Source organism: Lissotriton vulgaris, chromosome 4_1, assembly GCF_964263255.1.
Source record: "Lissotriton vulgaris chromosome 4_1, aLisVul1.2, whole genome shotgun sequence".
NCBI classification, from domain to species: Eukaryota; Metazoa; Chordata; class Amphibia; order Caudata; family Salamandridae; genus Lissotriton; species Lissotriton vulgaris.
The window spans coordinates 609,767,999-609,785,742 of record NC_141691.1 but is presented as its reverse complement, the minus strand read 5'-3'; the positions used below and the strand labels follow the sequence as shown (position 1 = coordinate 609,785,742).

Genomic DNA, 17,744 nt, shown 5'->3' with positions numbered 1-17,744 from the left:
TGATGCCGAGCTTGGTTCTCGCAGCGCTGCCCCACCCTGCTGATCGGGAGAGGTCCCTGTCCGGATCTTACGCCGGGGTCCAGAAGGCGGAACTCGGAGCTGACCGTGTTGGTCCTGGCAGCCGGAGGTGGAGAACGGTAGAGGTCGGTACCACCTACGGCAGGTGAGTGGTCCACCTGTGATTGTTCAAGGAACTGGAGTGTTCCGGGAGACTAGGGTGTCTCCAGTGGTTTGAGGAGCCGGTGTGCTCCTGGGGCTAGTGTGCTCCGGGGAACTCAGAGTGCGAGCAGGTGCTCTGACAGATTTGACGAGGGTGGGAGAATATTTGAATATATTGTTTGTAGTAATCCGACCGGGTGGTACTGTGGTGAAGGCGTGGCTCATTACGGGTGGACTCCGGAACTCACCCTAAACTCCTAGAGTGGTGGTTCAGTGGAGGTGAGCCCTGGGTCTCCGGTGGTAAAGTGCGCAGTGATCCATAGTGCCGCACGGGGAGCGGATGTGTTCTCCATCCTCAGAACAGTTAGTGTACTGTTCGGTCTGCGGTAGGGTCCAGGTTCCCCAGGACTTGGTCGACGGGCCTTGTCCCATTTGGTAACACGTGTTTGGAAGAATTTTATATGTGTATGTGTATGTGTGTGTAAATGATTCCTCAATGTTTATTATATGTATGTGAACGAGTTCGAGCTAGCGATTCAAGGTAACGACTTTCTGTGAAGAAGTGTTTTATTTTACATCGAAGTAGAGATGCCGTGTTTCAGTAAGTTACGATGTTTTGGATGTTGTTGTCGCCCCTCAGATTCCAGGCTGGCGGAGAGCCAACCTGCACCCCCGGAGGGCACTCCAAGCTTTGATATGTATATCAAGCATGGATTGCCCCCGATTTTGTTTGGCACTTTATGGCACCGGTATACCGCTGACAATGTGGATTTACAATGGCCTTTGACAGGTTCGTTCGAGGCAGCTAAATTGGATTATTTGCAAGATAAATTGTTTGCTAGGCGTAGCCGTCAAAGCATGTTTGATTCTTTGAGAATATGGCAGAAGGAAGCTAGGGAGCGTAAGGTGAGGGAAGCGAAGGCGGCTCTCAAGAGGTCAGTACAGACTATGGCGCAGAAAGCGAGAGAACATACTAAGAATGAGAATGAGCAGCGTTTGGAGCGCACAGATAGGCTTTACAGGTTGAAAGAAAATAAAAGATATGTAGTGCGAGAGGACGAACAGGATGAAATGGAAGACATTTTGAGTACTCGACCCCCTCCTCCTTATGCCCGCAGTCATTGTATCCCTCTCTGCCAGCTCCCGCCTCTGCAAGTGGGGATCCAGGTCCATTGGCAAGTGCCCCGCACCAACACGGCACAGCGATTTCCCCGCCCTCAACACCCCTCGTTTCTTTGCTCCAGACCACTTCACCCGCTCCCTCCCAATTTTCACTAGCACTCCCTACTGTTTCAGCTAGCACCACTCCTAGTCAGGAGATGTTAACGCCGAGTCGAGGCGCAGGTAGCGGACTGCTCTCACAGGTACGGAAGTTGCTTACGCGTTCTACAGTTGGTCTGGATGAGAAAAGTATAGTGGCCAACCAGGCATGCCAGTGGGCTAGGAATAACATTTACTCGTTTGAAGACATTTGGTCTACAATGAAAGATTTTGAGCCTTTGATGCAACAGCACGCTTTGTGGCACATGTCAAATGTATTAATAACGTTATGGGAGCAGGGGTATGGAGGTGTGGCTCCGGCGACTTTACGAGATATACAGAGCGGGGCCTACAGAACGAATACCGGGGTGAAGGAGGTGATGCGCAGTCTACGTGCCTTATTACAGTATAGGAATGAATTACCCTCAGCAGGTGTACCCCATTTTCCAGGTATACATCCAATGCGTGAAGTGCACCCTATCTTTCATCCCGAGATACCCGAGATGGTAGATCCGGTCACGAGGGCTGTCACCAGGAACAGGGTAGATGCACATTTCCAGGAGCAGTGGGTGTACACACCATGGAAGAGAAATAAGGTACTGGCTTTAAAAGCCCAGTTGCCAGATTCTAGAAAGAACCCGACTGCATATTATAAAGAGTTGACGGAAGCTGCGTCTTCCACAGTAATGACATTAGCTGATGTTGAACTGTTTTTTGGGCTTCTGGTCCCAGTCGACAGATGGCGACAGGTGAAGGGTACAGATCATTCGGAAGAATTGGGTGGTACGTGGCAGGAGTTGCAGGATTGGGATAAGGAACGTAAGACAGGTGAAAAGCCGAAAGCTGAGATTTTGGCATTGCCGGTGCGAATAATAAAGTATATGCACACTCTCATTCCTCCGAAAAAGGTAGATTGGGACAAGTTGACGGCTTGCAAGCAGAAAAAGGATGAGGCAGTATCGGATTTTTTTACGAGATTTGAGGAGACGTTTATGGACTTTAGTGGGCAGGATGTGTCACAAGATGGAGGGTTGCGACTCTTTGTTAATAGGTTTGTTATGAACTTATTGCCTGAAATTTCAGCAAGGTTACAAGCGTCGGAGAGTACGTGGACGACGTCCTCTCCCTCCGGTATTCTCAGTATGGCCCAGTATTATGAACACAGAGAAAATGAATGTAAGGACAAGCAGGAAAAGAAGGCTAAGGATCTGAAGACGAGGGTTTTGTTACAGCAGGTGTCTAGGGGTCGAGGGAGAGGTGCTGCTCCGGGACGGGGAGGTGGTGGCTACGGCAGAGGTGAAAGTAGGGAAAGATTGGGACCGAATCAGTGTGCGAAGTGTAAGCAAGAGGGGCATTGGTGGAGGGATTGCCCTCTGTTTCAGTCGAATGCCGGTTCTGGACGAGGCCGAGGAAGAGGTAGTGGTGACTCCGGGAGGCAGAATGCGTGGTCAGACGGAGGCGGGAGGCCAGGGGGCAATTACTTCGACAGCGGTGCAGACAGGCAACAGCTGCAGAGGGGCGGTGGTCAGTACTATAATGATGATTACTCCATAGACGATTTGACGGGGTTCTCCCATAATTAGGACAGCGTAGGACAGAGCGAGGGACCAGTGCCTGTGGAAGTTGATCAGAGGGGACCCTATGTCGAGGCAGACTTATTGGGGTCTCAGCAAAAATTTCTAGTGGATACGGGTGCAACGAAAAGTTCAGTGGCTCATTCTCGGGTCCCCGGAGCGGCTCTGTCTGGCAAGAACAATATCTCTGTGGGTTTTTCTGGTACCCCGGTGATCAGCCCCATTTCCAAACCCCTTACATTAACGATTGGTCCTTTTACTGTTGATTCACCGTTTTTATTGACTTCGAATTGTGGAGAAAATTTACTGGGTTTAGACTTATTGAAGAGGTTGCACGCCACCATTTATTGTTCTCCGGACGGCGTGTACCTCACGCTTGGCCCGACTGTTGCTCGTCCTCTACAATGTTTCTCTAAAGATGACCCACTTCCACCTGAATTTGATGGGATACCCGACAGTCTGTGGGCTACCAATGATACGGATGTGGGTAAAATGGATATCGCCCCAGTGACAATAAAGGTTAAGGTGGGAGCGAAATTACCAAGGGTACCACAGTACAGAATTCCAAGGGAGGGAGAGAAAGCCCTGTTGCAAATAATACAAGATTTGATTCGGTCCGGTGTAGTGGAAGAGACGGATTCGAACATATGTAACAGCCCCATACTACCGATCCTTAAAAGAAGGTCGCCTGATGCTACAGATAATACTCCTGATGTATATAGGTTTGTGATTGATTTGCGCCATGTGAATAGAGTAGTGGAGCCACAATACCCGGTGGTCTCGGACATCACTACGATATTGACAATGATTCCCCCATCTGCTAAATATTTTTCTGTTCTGGACCTGAAGAATGCTTTCTTCAGTATCCCAGTACATGAAGACAGCCGTTATCTATTCGGATTCTCATTGGCTGGCCGAAGCTTTAGGTTTAAAAGAATTCCCCAAGGTTACACTGAAAGTCCGAGTATATATATAGTCAAGCACTAAAGGCACAATTGGATGAATTGGAACTTCCACCTGGCAACGTTATGTTGCAGTATGTGGATGATATCCTGATTGTATCGGACGACGAGAAGGGTTGTCGGGATGCTACCATTAAATTACTGCATCATTTGGCAAAAAGGGGGCATAAGGTGTCCCTTCCAAAATTCCAATATTGTCGAACGGAGGTTACCTACCTAGGCCACCTCCTTTCGAAAGTGGGGAGGAGATTGACGCCAGAGCGCATAAAAGCGATCACTAACATGAAGGTACCTAACACGCAGCGAGAGGTGCGCGCATTCTTGGGCATAACATCGTATTGTCGCCAGTGGATACCTAATTATGCGTTACTAACAAAACCCCTATTGTATCTGACTACCAAAGAAGTGCGCGAACCCCTACCCTGGACCCCTGCATGTCAGGAAGCGTTTGAGTCACTAAAAGAAGCTTTATGTTCTGCACCCATTCTGGGAACACCTGATTACCAGAAGCCTTTTGTTCTTTATGTACACGAGGCGGAAGGTTGCACGTTGTCTGTCTTAACACAATGTTTTGGAGGGAAACAGAGACCCTGCGCTTACTTTTCTGCAATGCTCGACAATGTGGCAAGAGTGCTGCCGAGTTGTCTGAGAGCCACGGCGGCTGCTGCGGTCTCTATAAGACAATCGGCAGGGCTCGTATTGGGTTCAGACCTCACAGTAATGGTACCGCATGCTGTGGACATCTTACTAAACAGAACACAGACGCAGCATTTAACGAGTGCTCGTCTTACCGGCTATGAGATGACCCTCTTTGCACCCCATGTGACGATAAAAAGGTGTGCTACACTGAATCCTGCCACATTGTTACCTATCCCCACAGATACAAAGGACGATGACATACACAACTGTTTGTTTCGGACAGAAGCAGAGACAAAGGGGAGGGTGGATCTTACGGACAAGCCCTTAGACGAACCGGACGGGGAGTTGTATGTGGATGGGTCTTGTTTCAAACTTGCAGATGGTAAATCGACAGCAGCGTATGCAATAACGACATTACAGACGGTAGTGGAGACCTCTAGAATACCTTACAATTCGGCCCAAGCTGCAGAGATTATAGCTTTACTGAGAACATGTGAACTGAGTGAGGGACTGGATGTGAACATTTATACTGACAGCCAATACGCCTTTGGCGTGGCTCATAATTATGGGCAACTGTGGGCAGAACGGGGATTTCTGACTTCACATGGACAACGCATACAGCATGGTCCGCTGATATTACGACTGTTAACAGCATTGACGTTACCCAAGCGACTGGCAGTGATAAAGTGTAGCGCACACAAGACAATAGTGGATGATGTGGGACGAGGCAATGCCTTTGCAGACCAGACGGCAAAAGAGACTGCTCGGGAGAAATTACCACAAATGTTTGTAGCAGGTCCAGCTAGATGGGTGCCAGACGTTAACATGTTTGCAGATACTGTACAGAGTGTGAGAAAAATACAAGAGAAAGCGACTGAAGATGAACTAAGGACATGGAAGGATGGTGGGGGGGCGATTGGATGCTGATGAATGTTGGACAGATGTGACCGATAAGAGACGATGGTTACTCCCGAACGCATACGTCCTCCCAGTGGTGACGATGGCTCATGGGCCTGCACATATTAGCGCAAAAGGTATATGCAAGCTACTGGACCCAGTGTGGAGCAATAGAAATATCTCTAAAGTGGCGACTCACTTGGTCCGACAGTGCATGGTATGTTTGAGGCACAATCCAGGAAAGGGTACTCCTGTCCCAGTGGGAAATTTTGCACCTCCCTCTTTCCCTTTTTTCAGGTGATTCAGATGGATTTTATTGAAATGGAAAGGGTTAACAATCTTAAATACGTCCTGGTGGTTGTATGCGCTTTCAGCAGATGGGTGGAGGCATTTCCAACAAAAGACTGCACAGCTATTTCTACTGCTAAAGTGTTGATTAAAGAATATTTTTCCCGCTTCGGATTGCCTAGGGTGATCTGGAGTGATAACAGTACATCCTTCAATGCAGAATTAATGAAACAGATATGTAAAGTTTTACAGATTTCCCAAAAGTTCCACTCGGCCCAACACCCCCAGGCCGCGGGACTTGTAGAAAGATTTAATGGAACGTTGAAACTAAAGATGGCCAAGATACGGGAGAGTACGGGACTCCGTTGGCCAGATGCCCTTCCTTTAGCCTTGCTCTCTACCAGAGTAACGGTTAACTCCAAAACGGGTGTCTCCCCTTACGAGGTAGTATTTGGCCGCCCGGCCAACGTTTGGGGAGTACCCAGGCCAAAATGTTTTTCCGAAATTGAATATCCTCTGTTGATAGATTACTTGTATGCTTTGACTAAAGACCTTCGTTCTATTCATCAGCAGGTAGCAGACACCCTGAAGCCGTTGCCGGAGGGGCCTGGCCATTCCATCCACCCAGGGGACTGGGTCATCGTAAGAAAATATCAACGGAAATCCTGTCTGGAGCCCAGGTGGTCGGAGCCTCAACAGGTGCTCCTCACCACACGTACAGCACTTCGAGTGGAAGGTAGGAAGGCGTGGACGCATGCATCGCACGTGAGGAAAGTCCCGCTGCCGTTACCCTACGACAAATGGGTGAGAGAAGGCATTGCTGACGAGGAACATGAGCAAATACCCAGATATGTTCCCTTCTCGGATGCTTCACTGAGGGGAGAGGAGCAACGTGACAAGGCAAAGTTGCGTGCAGAACAAAGCGCTTTAAGGAGCTCTGTTACTCCCGTTGCTACTAGTGAAGAGGCGTCAGAGAATTCAGTACCTGCCATAGATACACCTGTTTTGTTCACTGACCCCGAAGTGCGAGGGAGCACTCGCTATAATCTGCGGCCCCGGAAAAAGTGACAAGTGTAATGGACTAAACACTGGAAGAAGGGCTTAGTGGACATTCTGATATAACGAAGATTTAGTGGTAGGGATGGACTTGTAAGAGCCCTGGTGTTTAGCCGAAGATTGTGTTCTATGAGACTATAGAGTGGTGCGGGGCCCAGATTAAGTGCTCCTCTGTTTCAATTGCTGTGTGTTAAGCGACGTTGGATTAAGGTATGGACGGTAAAAGCCTGCCTGTGAGGCTTTGAAGGACACAGGGAGAAGATCCCTTTTTTAGGGTTGAAGAACCCCTCTGGCCGGTCTCGGTGGATAGTCTGGGACTATTTTTTTAGAAGTGTTTTTTCTATTTTTGATATTTTTGCAATTTTAAATATGTACCCTTTTGGCCGCCCCATCCCTGATGAGGAGCAGCCCTTTGCGGCTCCTCCAAGACCCTTGCCTGATTCTCCCTGGTTGGCCCTTTCCCGGAAGGGTAAAATAGTGCTCCTTATTATTGTGCTCATTTCTTTTCTAGTGACTCTTGGTATATTGTTCTTCTTGGATAAAGCCTATCCCGTACATGTGTTTGCACCCACACCTACTGCTGTTCCCGAACATAACATGGTCACTGTAGATTATGGTGAACGAATGCTTAGACGAGGTTACAAAGAAAATGTTTTTATAAAGACTTTGCACCAGGCTCATGCCACCACCAACTTTACGGATTCTTGGGTTTGTGGGCTCTTACCTTCTGCTGCCTATAAGAAGGATAGATTTCTAGCGCTTCCTTTGACACCTGTGAATAGTTGTGTGGGGTGGTACACTCTCATAGGTCTCGTCAAATATTTTCAGCAGCCAGACTTTCTGACCCCCCGACTGCAGAATAGGGGATCGACAATGACAATGCGAGTACGCCCTCTACCTCCCTCTTCTCTTGGACGGATATATACTGACGGACATTTTGATCAGACCTTTATAGAGACGTGCGAGAAAAAGGTGGGCCGCTTTTTAATTCCGAATGACACCGACAAGGTCAGGGAAAGTTTTCTACAACTGAATTCCTCCTTGTCTTATAGACACCCACCAAGGGGTAATGGCAGTGTTCAGTCTCTGATACCTTTGGCTGTAGTGGGTCCGTCACCATTCTTTTGCATAGAGGGTAGGGGCCCCATCAAGGTTGGTAATAGTTCTTGTAACGTGACAGCATTAATACGTTTGCCTCTCAGCCCCTCTTTGGTCACTCCCCCCAGTATCTATTTTGTGTGTGGAGATAATGGATACTTATGGTTGCCTGAGGGTTGGGGTGGGGTATGTTACTTAGCTTATATGATTCCTCCCGTATATGTGGCACCCTCCGACTATCACAAGACTCATCGTAGGTTTCCCAGTCCACAAGAGCAGCGTAAAAGGAGGGAACTTCAGGTAGATGACGTTGACCAGACAGACACCTCTCTGCAACAATGGACTGATTTTTCTAAGGGCCTTCTGCCTTTCTGGGGTCCGATATTTAATAGTAGGGCCATTCGACGACTGTCCAGGGTGATGGAGAAGGTAGTCCTTACTGAAGCTGACATTGCGACTAACATGTCCGTTGAGATTCAGGCTATGAGATTATTCACGATTCAGAACAGGATGGTGCTTGACGTCATCCTGGCAGATAGGGGTGGGGCCTGTCGCGTCATCGGGACGTCTTGTTGTGTATATATTCCAGACTCAGCTCCGACTGTTAACTTGGCTGTCCAAAAACTTCATAGATTAGCGACCGAACTCCATCAGGATAACGGGACATGGTCCTTGCAGGGGTGGCTTTGGGGTGCTTTCTCCTCTTGAGGTTGGAAAATATTGATGGGTTTAGTTGGAGTGGTGAGCATAATACTGACGTGTTGCCTCTGCATATACTGCCTTCCCCCATGTTGCTCAATGTGTGCTACGAATTTGCGACCACGAAAGAAGGTGTCTGGTCAATATATTGCTTCTATAATTACTGACGTTCCTGATGCGAATTGGATGATGTTTATTGCAGATGATGTTTTTGAATAAAAAAAAAGAGAAAAAATGATGCCCTGCCCTTAGACTGGATGTGAAGGCGCTACCTTTGGCAAATAAATGTGGCCGCAGTTAGCCAATGATGCTAAAAGGAGGGTCTGATAGAATTCGCTTTTTGATGCCCCACCCATCCCTATTCTGCTTATGTGAGTTAGCATCATATGACTAACTGATGAAGTGCGCATATATACACGTGTTTGCATTATTCCTGCTTGTTACCCAATTACTCTTTAATGTGTGTGATGATATTAGTTCCTTAGCTTAGCTTTGGTGCCTCCATTTTGTGTATCTCTCTGTGTCTGCGAGTCGCACTCGCTCATCAGCCCCTCCCGTAGGAATAGGGGATTTCACTAAGACAGCAGTTTTCGTTTCTCAGCTTACTGTGGCCGAAACTAACAAGTCTCGTTATCAGTAATGTTCTCATGCCCAGAGACGCCGAAGCCTAGCTCCACGGCCTTGAGTAAAGATAGCGATGTATCCCTTGCAGGTGCAGATGCCTACTGTGTGAGGACATTGTTCCCCTGTCTGGGTCTCAGTAATTTTCCAGAAGGGGCGTACCCTAATGAACTGTGTTGCATTATAATGTACTGCTGTGATGAAGAGAGTCAGTCCTCTCGACGCACTCTTTGGGGTGATGGTCGGACAGGGCCCTCTCATATGGGAGTTTGTGGCCTAATAAATATAATTGTTTATTCTTCTCCACTGTCCGGCTGACTTCTTACAGAGTTACTATAGGTGAGTGTGGTAAGTCACTCGGGTGGATTTGAGCCACGCTTATCATTCCTGTTTAAAACCATTTGTGCTAGTACATTTCATGGAGAGGTTACACTGGGCATCATACTACCCTGTGATGCTTTATGGTCATATAGGTACAGAATTAAATGGGCAAACTGGTATTTAATTAATGTGGCTCTTAAAAATCTTCTAAAGAGGATGAACACTTATAACCACTCAGGAAATGGTGCAAGTATCTATTTTGCTCGCAGATGGGTGAGAACATGTATCTGTGCAGCTGCTGATAGCCCCGGTTGAAGAAAAGGAGTAATACTGTTATGTCTGTCACCCACGTTTGCACATTACAAAGCAATATGTTTGTAAACCGTTTTGTTTCTGAATCTAGCAATCTTTTCGGACCTCGTGAATGGTAGGAATCCATTATTTCCATCTTACGCATTGGAACAATGAATAGGCCTTTTTATTCTTCAGTGTTCCCAATGTTCTTGTTAGGAGCAACCCAAAAAAGCAATTTTTCCTTATTCATCATCCACACTGCCACCATTGTGACATAAACATTTACTTCCAGGTGGAATAAGCCCCTCTCTGCTTTGTCTAAAGGGGGGCCTAGTGGCAGTGGAATTGAATACATTTGGCTTCTTATTGAACGATGGTGGTGTGTAATCCATATATCTGGGAAAATCATAAGTCCTCAAGTTCACTCTCAGTCCCAGACATCTTTCTCTTTTTCTTGCCCTTTTCTGTGGCTGTTTTATTGAACTCTGTCGCTTTCCTCATTATAGCTTCCTTCCGTTTCCACTTCAGCAGGCTCCTGTCCTCTTTTATTGCCTTTTTGACCATTGCTGGGTTTTTAAACGTTCATTTAAATCTTTCTTCTCCCAAACCGGGTAAGAGACTTATACATTGGTGAATGTGACCCAGTGAACACAAATGTGAGAAAGGTATGGAGGTGTCCTTTGAGATATATATATATATATATATACACACACACACTAGTATATTACGCGTACTTGCGGTCACCAGTAGGTAGTTATAGTTAGGACCATGTTTCTATAGAAAAAGCTTTTTTTACTTTCCTATATCTTTGGAGCGTTTGACGAATCTTCACAAAAATTTCCCCCAAAAGGTGTCCCAGTGAGTCTTGTTCTGCATGGAAAGTTTCAGGATGGTCCGTCAAGCAGAACACGAGAAAAAGGGGGGTAAAAAAAAAATACAATTTCCCATGTTAATTTCCCATAGGAGCTTTGAACACGGCTACATCCGGATCCGCAGGATAGAATTACATCAAATTTGTCAGGAAGGTAGATTTTGGTTCGCAAATCACGCTTTCGGCCATTCGGTGTAAATAGGTTCAGTAATCGTTGAGAAATTTAAGGGAAAGAACATAAAAATATCTGGGTGCAGCCTAAGCACAGATCTCACTGTGAGAGCGGATTGGCTGCCAACACTTCAACCAGGAAGTGTTGCCAGCCATCTTGGGACTCGGCTTCACTCTCCACGGTATAAAGTACAGTTAAAAAGATACTATGTGCTGGGCTACCTGAAAAAAATATTGTGGCATAACTCTATCAAGACTTGGTACATATGGAACATCAAGCAGCAGCCTACCCATAAAAGTGGATCTGAGTGACAACAGCGTTGGCATGCGATAGCAGCCACATCACACTGTCAACCATCATACAGTAGCCTGGTCACATTTCACCAGCAGGCAGCTCACTAAGCCTTCTGACAGAAGCAAAGTCACACCAGGAAAAATCATAAAGTAGCTTGGACAGACAGAGAATTGTCATATACCAGCCTGATCAAACCACGAATCATCATTCAGTAGCTTGAACACAAAGTGCACCATTTCACAGCATCCTCAACACATAGTGAACCATGAGACAGCATGCTACACACAGTACACCTCTGGACATCACCCTGGTCACTCAACTAACCATATGGGAATAGTCTGGCAATGCTTTGGACCAAATGATCATCAGGAATCACCAGGTAAAATAAAGCTGGTGGAATGGGGATCCATGAAAACCAACATGAACACAAAGAGGACATAATGAGGAAGCGCTCAATATCATGCAGTTCAGGAAAGGTAGATTCATAGTCTCCTTCATGTTTAACCTTGTAAAAAATTTACTTTTGCATCCATTGCAGAATACACCAACATCGCATACACTCTACTCTATATAAACTGTTAAGGCAGTGGTTGGGCATTTCTTAGAGAAAAATACTTTGTAGAGTTTTTTGCAGACTCACAAACAAAAGTACTCTGATCCCTCGTTCCTCACCATGCTAGCAGTCATTTAAAAAAAACTGAGACAGGAACAGCAAAATAAAGATCAATCAAGTCACACATCTGTTAAGGCTGAAAGTGCTAAGTTAACTCGACCAAAGTACTAATCTTCAGTTTGATATTCTCAGCCGTTTGTTTGCTATGGGGACATGAACATACTATTCCAGTGCATATAAAGATTAAACAAACTTGCGAGTAGAACAAGGCACAGTTTGAAGGAGAGGAGGGAACCAGAAGACATAGAGAAAGGTGATGGTCCGGAGTTGCATGGAGGGGCTGCACATAAAATGAGGGGTAAAGCAAGGAGGAGGAACACAAAACAAGCATTTGCAATGAAAAAGGTCTCACACTTACGCGAGTTTGGCTACTGAAATTGCAAATAACAATGTCTTTTATTTTTGTTTTTAAAACATAAATAAAAGGCATTGTCATTTATAATGCCAATAGATTAACCTTGAGTAATTGCGTGACCTATTGCATTGCAAATGCTTGTTTTGGTAGGCACGGAGAGATGAAGTGATTTGCCTACAATCACAGGATGATGCGCCCATGCAGAGACTCGAACCAGGATCCCTAACTCTTAAGTCAGCCACATCTTACTGAACACTAAGGTCATTGGGGTGAAACTAGATTGAAACAGTCAGCTGGGAGAAGAGACCCACAAAGAAACTCAAAAAGTATTCGCCAGGTGAGACCTAAAAACGCTGCTTTCCTCCTTGTTTGCAGCTCACCACGCTCCCTCTCCTAGAGACCCTGGGGTGGAGGGGCTTTAAAATAATGCATGTGTAGCGGTGGGCTTTTTAAGATGAGAATAGAGAATGGCCATGTTTGGAAAATGAAGTCTGTTAGCATGTCACGGATTTTGTCACATCTATCTTTTGCTAAGCCCCGCACACTTCGTGCAACAAAATCGGTAATATACATTTAAGTTCTGAATATACACACGTTGCGTTCCATGCAGCAGTGGAAAATGGCCATGCAGCTGTGGAAAATGGGACATGTTACACATCAAATCTGTAGTAACAAGAATCAGAATTAGAATCTGATGTTAACATTAGGCATTTCAGTGGTGCATTCAAAAGCACACATTCATCTCTCCCTATACAGTAACGCACAAAGTCAGCCTGCACAAAGAAATAGAAAGTGCACATCCAGAACTGAATATTAAAGCACCAGTAATGCACTCGAAGTTCATCACATCTCTTCTCATACATAGGCGCCCTAGCGCACAGTAACATAGTCTGCCCTGCCCACGGATTAGCAATCAACAGTGCAATGAACCTTGTACGCAATCACTGCACATTGAGTGACACCAAACAGTGCTGCACTTAGCACATAACACACTTGCTGCTGCTTATTCAAAGGTTTATTTGCATTCTTTAGTGCACAAGAAGCTTGCCGTTTAGCAAGACACACACACACACCGAGAGTTCAGTATGAACGTGCACTGCTGAGTGTTTGCAGTATGCCAATGTTTAAGTAATGGGACTGAGTGCCAGTCTGTTTGTTGAAGTCTGCGTTCCTCTGCGATTCTGAGGGGTTTCTTAGGCGTATTTTGTGCACTGGGCTCGGGTGAACAGAACTGTGAATGTGTTCAAGAAAGCTAGAGAAACAGCAAAACTAAAAGCTAAATCAAGCACGCGATGGGAGCGTGTGAGAGCGCAGTGGGATCATGAGAGCCAGAGAGGAGCCGCAATATGGGAGCGCACATGTACTAAAAGCTAAATCAAGTGCGCGGTGGGAGCGTGTGAGGCAGAGAGGAGACGCCATGCGCGTGCACATCGGCTGTCTGGGCTCGCACATGTTTTGTATCCCTTCTCGCACCAAACCAACAACAATAGTCTCGCCAAGGCGAAGCTCCACATGCGCTGCATTCGCTAGGCGAGACCTAATTCACCCACGTCGCAGAGCTCACCTGGAAAGCCCACGCCATTGTTCACTTCAACATCTCCGATGCCAGGCATACCATCACCAAGCACCACAGCGCCACCCATTGCAGCAGGGGCAAGGTGACCGAAACGCAATGGACACAGGCCCACAGCACCACACAACCCGAAATATCAGCAGACCTTGACCACGCTGTCCTGAACTTCTCCACCTGGATCATCAAGTGCACCAAAAAAAAGAGTCACCCTCGCTGAAATGAGCAAAAGCCAACAAAACCTCAAAACGAGCAGGCAGGTACAACCAGAGGTATGATGCATCAGGTGCTACCTCCTACCGACTCGAGAGGTGATGGCGACTGACCAAGGACCCCTACGACAGAGCAGCCGGTAGCAATTACCATCTGCGCATTAAGAAAGCCATGAGATCACCCATTACCGCTCTCATCAACACCGCGGCCAACCACACGAAGGAACTCTTCAAAATAGTCAAAGAATTATCCAACCCGACAGCCACAGAGAACACCATCCAGCCCTCACAAGAACTCTGCAACATCCTCTCGGACCCCTTCCACAGCAAGATTGCCACCATCTACAACAACTTAGACCCCCAAACCACCCTCAGCTTTGACAACCTCAACCAACCAGCAAATACCAGCCAAACGATCACCACCTGGTCTCCGCTCATCACTCAGACCAACGCAGCCATCATGTCATCCATCCACTCAGAGGGGGCCACAGACCCCTATCCCTACCATCTCTTCAACCTTGAAACGAACCCAATCAGGTCAGAACTCACCTGCATCCTCAAAGTTCCATCTGGAAACACACAGAGGTCAGACTCCTCCTAAAGATACACTCTGCCGACCCCAGTAACCTCAAAAATTACCGACCGATCTCCCTGCTCCCCTACCCAGCCAAAGACCTTAAGAAAGTCGTCAACCAACAGCTCACCGAATACCTGGAACAAAACCACCTACTTGACGCCTAACAATCAGAATTCTGGGCCATTCACAGCTCCGAGACTGCACTGATTGCTGCCACAGATGACATTAAAACTCTCCTCTATCACAGAGAAACTGTGGCCCTGATCCTTCTTGACCTCTCTGCTGCCCTCGACACTGTGTCCCACCACACCCTTACCGACAGACTCTACAACTTCGGCACACGGAAAAGCGCTCTCAAGTGGATCGCATCTTTTCTTACAGGACGCACACAAAGATTCTGACTGCCCGCCTTCCCCTTCACCTCCACACTCAAAGACATCATATGCCCCACACCCCAAGAATCATCCCTCAGCCCCACCCTATTCAAGATCTACATCCCCCCCCTGCAGACGTCGTCAGATCCCACCGACTCATCATAATCTCTTATACAGAAGACACTCAACTTATCCTCTCGCTCGCCAAGGACCCCGCTAATGCCATAACCAACATCTACAACGCCAAGAGCAATGTAGCCAATTGGATGAGAGACAGCGGTCTCAAACTCAATTCCGAAAAAAAAGAAGTACCGATGTTCATGAAGAACACCTCCATGTGGGACCACAGCTGGTGGCCAGCAGAACTCAGACCATGCATGCAACCAGGACAGCATCCTCGACAGCTAACTGACCATGAAACGACAAGTCAACGCAGTTGCCTCCTCTTGCTTCCACACCCTCTGCATGCTCCACAGAATTTTCAGATGGATCCCAATAAACACCAGAAAGACCATCACACAGGCCCTCGTCACCCGCCGCCTCGACTACGTCAACGTCCACTACAACGGAATTTCCACCCAACACCTCAGAAACTCCAGACCATAGAGAACACCGCAGTCAGACTCATCCTGGACTTCCCCAAGTGGACCCACATCAACTTCCACCTAAGAAAACTCCACTGGCACCCCATCCAGAAGAGATGCCAGTTCAAGATCCACATGCATGCATACAAAGCCCCACACGACCAAGGACCATCCTATATCAACCATCACCTGAACTTCCACCTTCCCGCAAGACACCTGCGCTCTGTCTCGCTCGCCCTTGCACTCATTCCCTGCACCCACTGAGGCAGGTGCTGCTCTTCTCCTACATTGCTGCCAAGTCCTGGAACGATCTACCCTTCCACCTCCGAACGGCACCTTCCCTGGCTGACTCTAGGAGGAAACACAAGACCTGGCTTTTCGACTGAAACATGGCACCCTCAGTACAGAGGTACCCCTAGGGTTGACAGTGCTCCGCCATACAAATGCTGATTGATTGATTGGTTCATAAGAAAAGTTATTGTCCTTCAGGTGTTAACAGGCCAGCAATCCTGAGGTGGTGACCTGGACATGTATGGCAGCTCTGGTGACCAGAGGCATGGAACTCAAATGTGCTGTGTCAGCAGAATACCACTCACAGTTCACAGTGGTCTCTTCATGTATGCGTTACACAAACTGATTTGTGGGATATTGGGAGAATCTAACGCTAGGGGTAGGATAGAGAAGAGGGAAATGGGGGAGGGCGATAGGTGAAAAAAAGAACCTATTATGCTGATATGGTGCTCAAAGATAATTTTCCTCTTCTACTACCCTGTCCATACGTCACTCAGGGCAGGTCAGAAAGAACAACACAAGCCATTAACAAAATTAGCCCTTGGAAGCAAACCACCTATTACTCGTTGCTGGTCAGTAACAGTGATGTATAATCCAGCAGTTGACTGCAGCATACACATCAGTATATATGAAAAATAACTTTTACTGAAAAGTATTTCATGCACTAAAGTCATACGAATAATCAATTTAAGGTCCCATGTGAGCAGATTACTTTTTATCACAGATTAAAAGAGGTAGTGCCAACTACCGTATTACAACACATTAATAAAAATCAATGAATACAATAAGGTTTGAGTATGTTTCAATACCTTCAATTTGATCATCTAAAAAGCTTCAAAACCTTCTAAATCGGTGCACGGTTTACGTGCCTCTTGCAGTGTTTTCTTTGGGATCTCCAGGTCACATGCCTGGATGTCAGCTGAGCGATGCAATCTTTCAGTCATCAAATGGGCAGTAAGAGGAGTGGCTACATTGTTGTTATAATAATTGTTACAATCATGGAATACAATTCAATTGTATGCCATTATCAATTAACCACGAGACAGCACACCTGTTGCACGGTTTGCACAAATCTGCATAAGGTCTTGGATCGCTGACCACATCACTCCAAAAGACCCAAGACAGTCCCCTCAGCTTTAGGCAATACCTGTTATGGCTAAGAGCCTGGAAATGATGAACTATCCTTTGGGGTGACCAGATCAGAAGAAGGGTGAGGCCGCAGACTACGGGCTACGCACCTCTACTTGGAGCCCTAGGCAACAGCGGTACTTACAGTCAGTCGGGCCAAAAGCTAAAAAGCATTGCTAGTCATGTGCGAGGTTTCAACACACCTCCATGTCAAACCCTCTCGAATCAGAGGAGGGTGCTCACAAAAACCATCCTTACCTCCTACCTCCTGATCTGATTTCCTCTGCCTTGGTTGGTTTCGATATCAAGCGACTCCTCAACATATACAGACCTGTAACACTTCAATAAGTGAATACAGGCGCAGGCAATCGGAAAGCTAGTTCGTGCTGATTGGCAGGCGAAGGGACGCATGATGCCCCTTGCAGCCCTACGATTGGTTGAAAGATAAATAACCCGCCTCTGAAAAATATTTGGCCCGCCCTCCCACCCGGAAGAAGCTGTAGCGCTCTGCTCGCGCGTCGTGCCCTGGAAGAGACCGCCCAGATGTGATCAGCAGTCTGCTTGCTAACCTCCAAGCACCGTTATGTGCCCCCTGTGATGTAAGGGGACCTTGGACATGGTAACCTAGGCACGATCCGGACTTTGGCATCTACTTTATAAAGTCGAGGCTAGCTGTCAGACGCGGCACAACAAAGTCTTGCTAGCAGCGTAGAGAGGACTCGGGCTTGCATTGTCCAGTCTGTGATAAAAGCTTGTGAACTTGAGGGCATTTGAA

General features: G+C 47.0%; 1 protein-coding gene across 4 annotated transcripts in view; it reads right to left on the bottom strand.

Moving 5' to 3' along the window:
• Positions 1 to 17,354, bottom strand: part of STARD3NL (STARD3 N-terminal like) — a 210,175-nt gene extending 192,821 nt beyond the window's left edge. The window contains exon 1 of one of the 4 annotated variants that reach the window (XM_086964844.1): positions 17,219 to 17,354. The gene's annotated coding sequence lies outside the window, so the exon portion shown is untranslated. Of the gene's footprint in view, positions 1 to 16,650; positions 16,736 to 17,218 lie in introns of those variants that run through there. The other 3 variants (XM_086964845.1, XM_086964846.1, XM_086964847.1) reach the window with 3 other exon arrangements.
• Between the last annotated feature and the right edge of the window lie 390 nt (positions 17,355 to 17,744).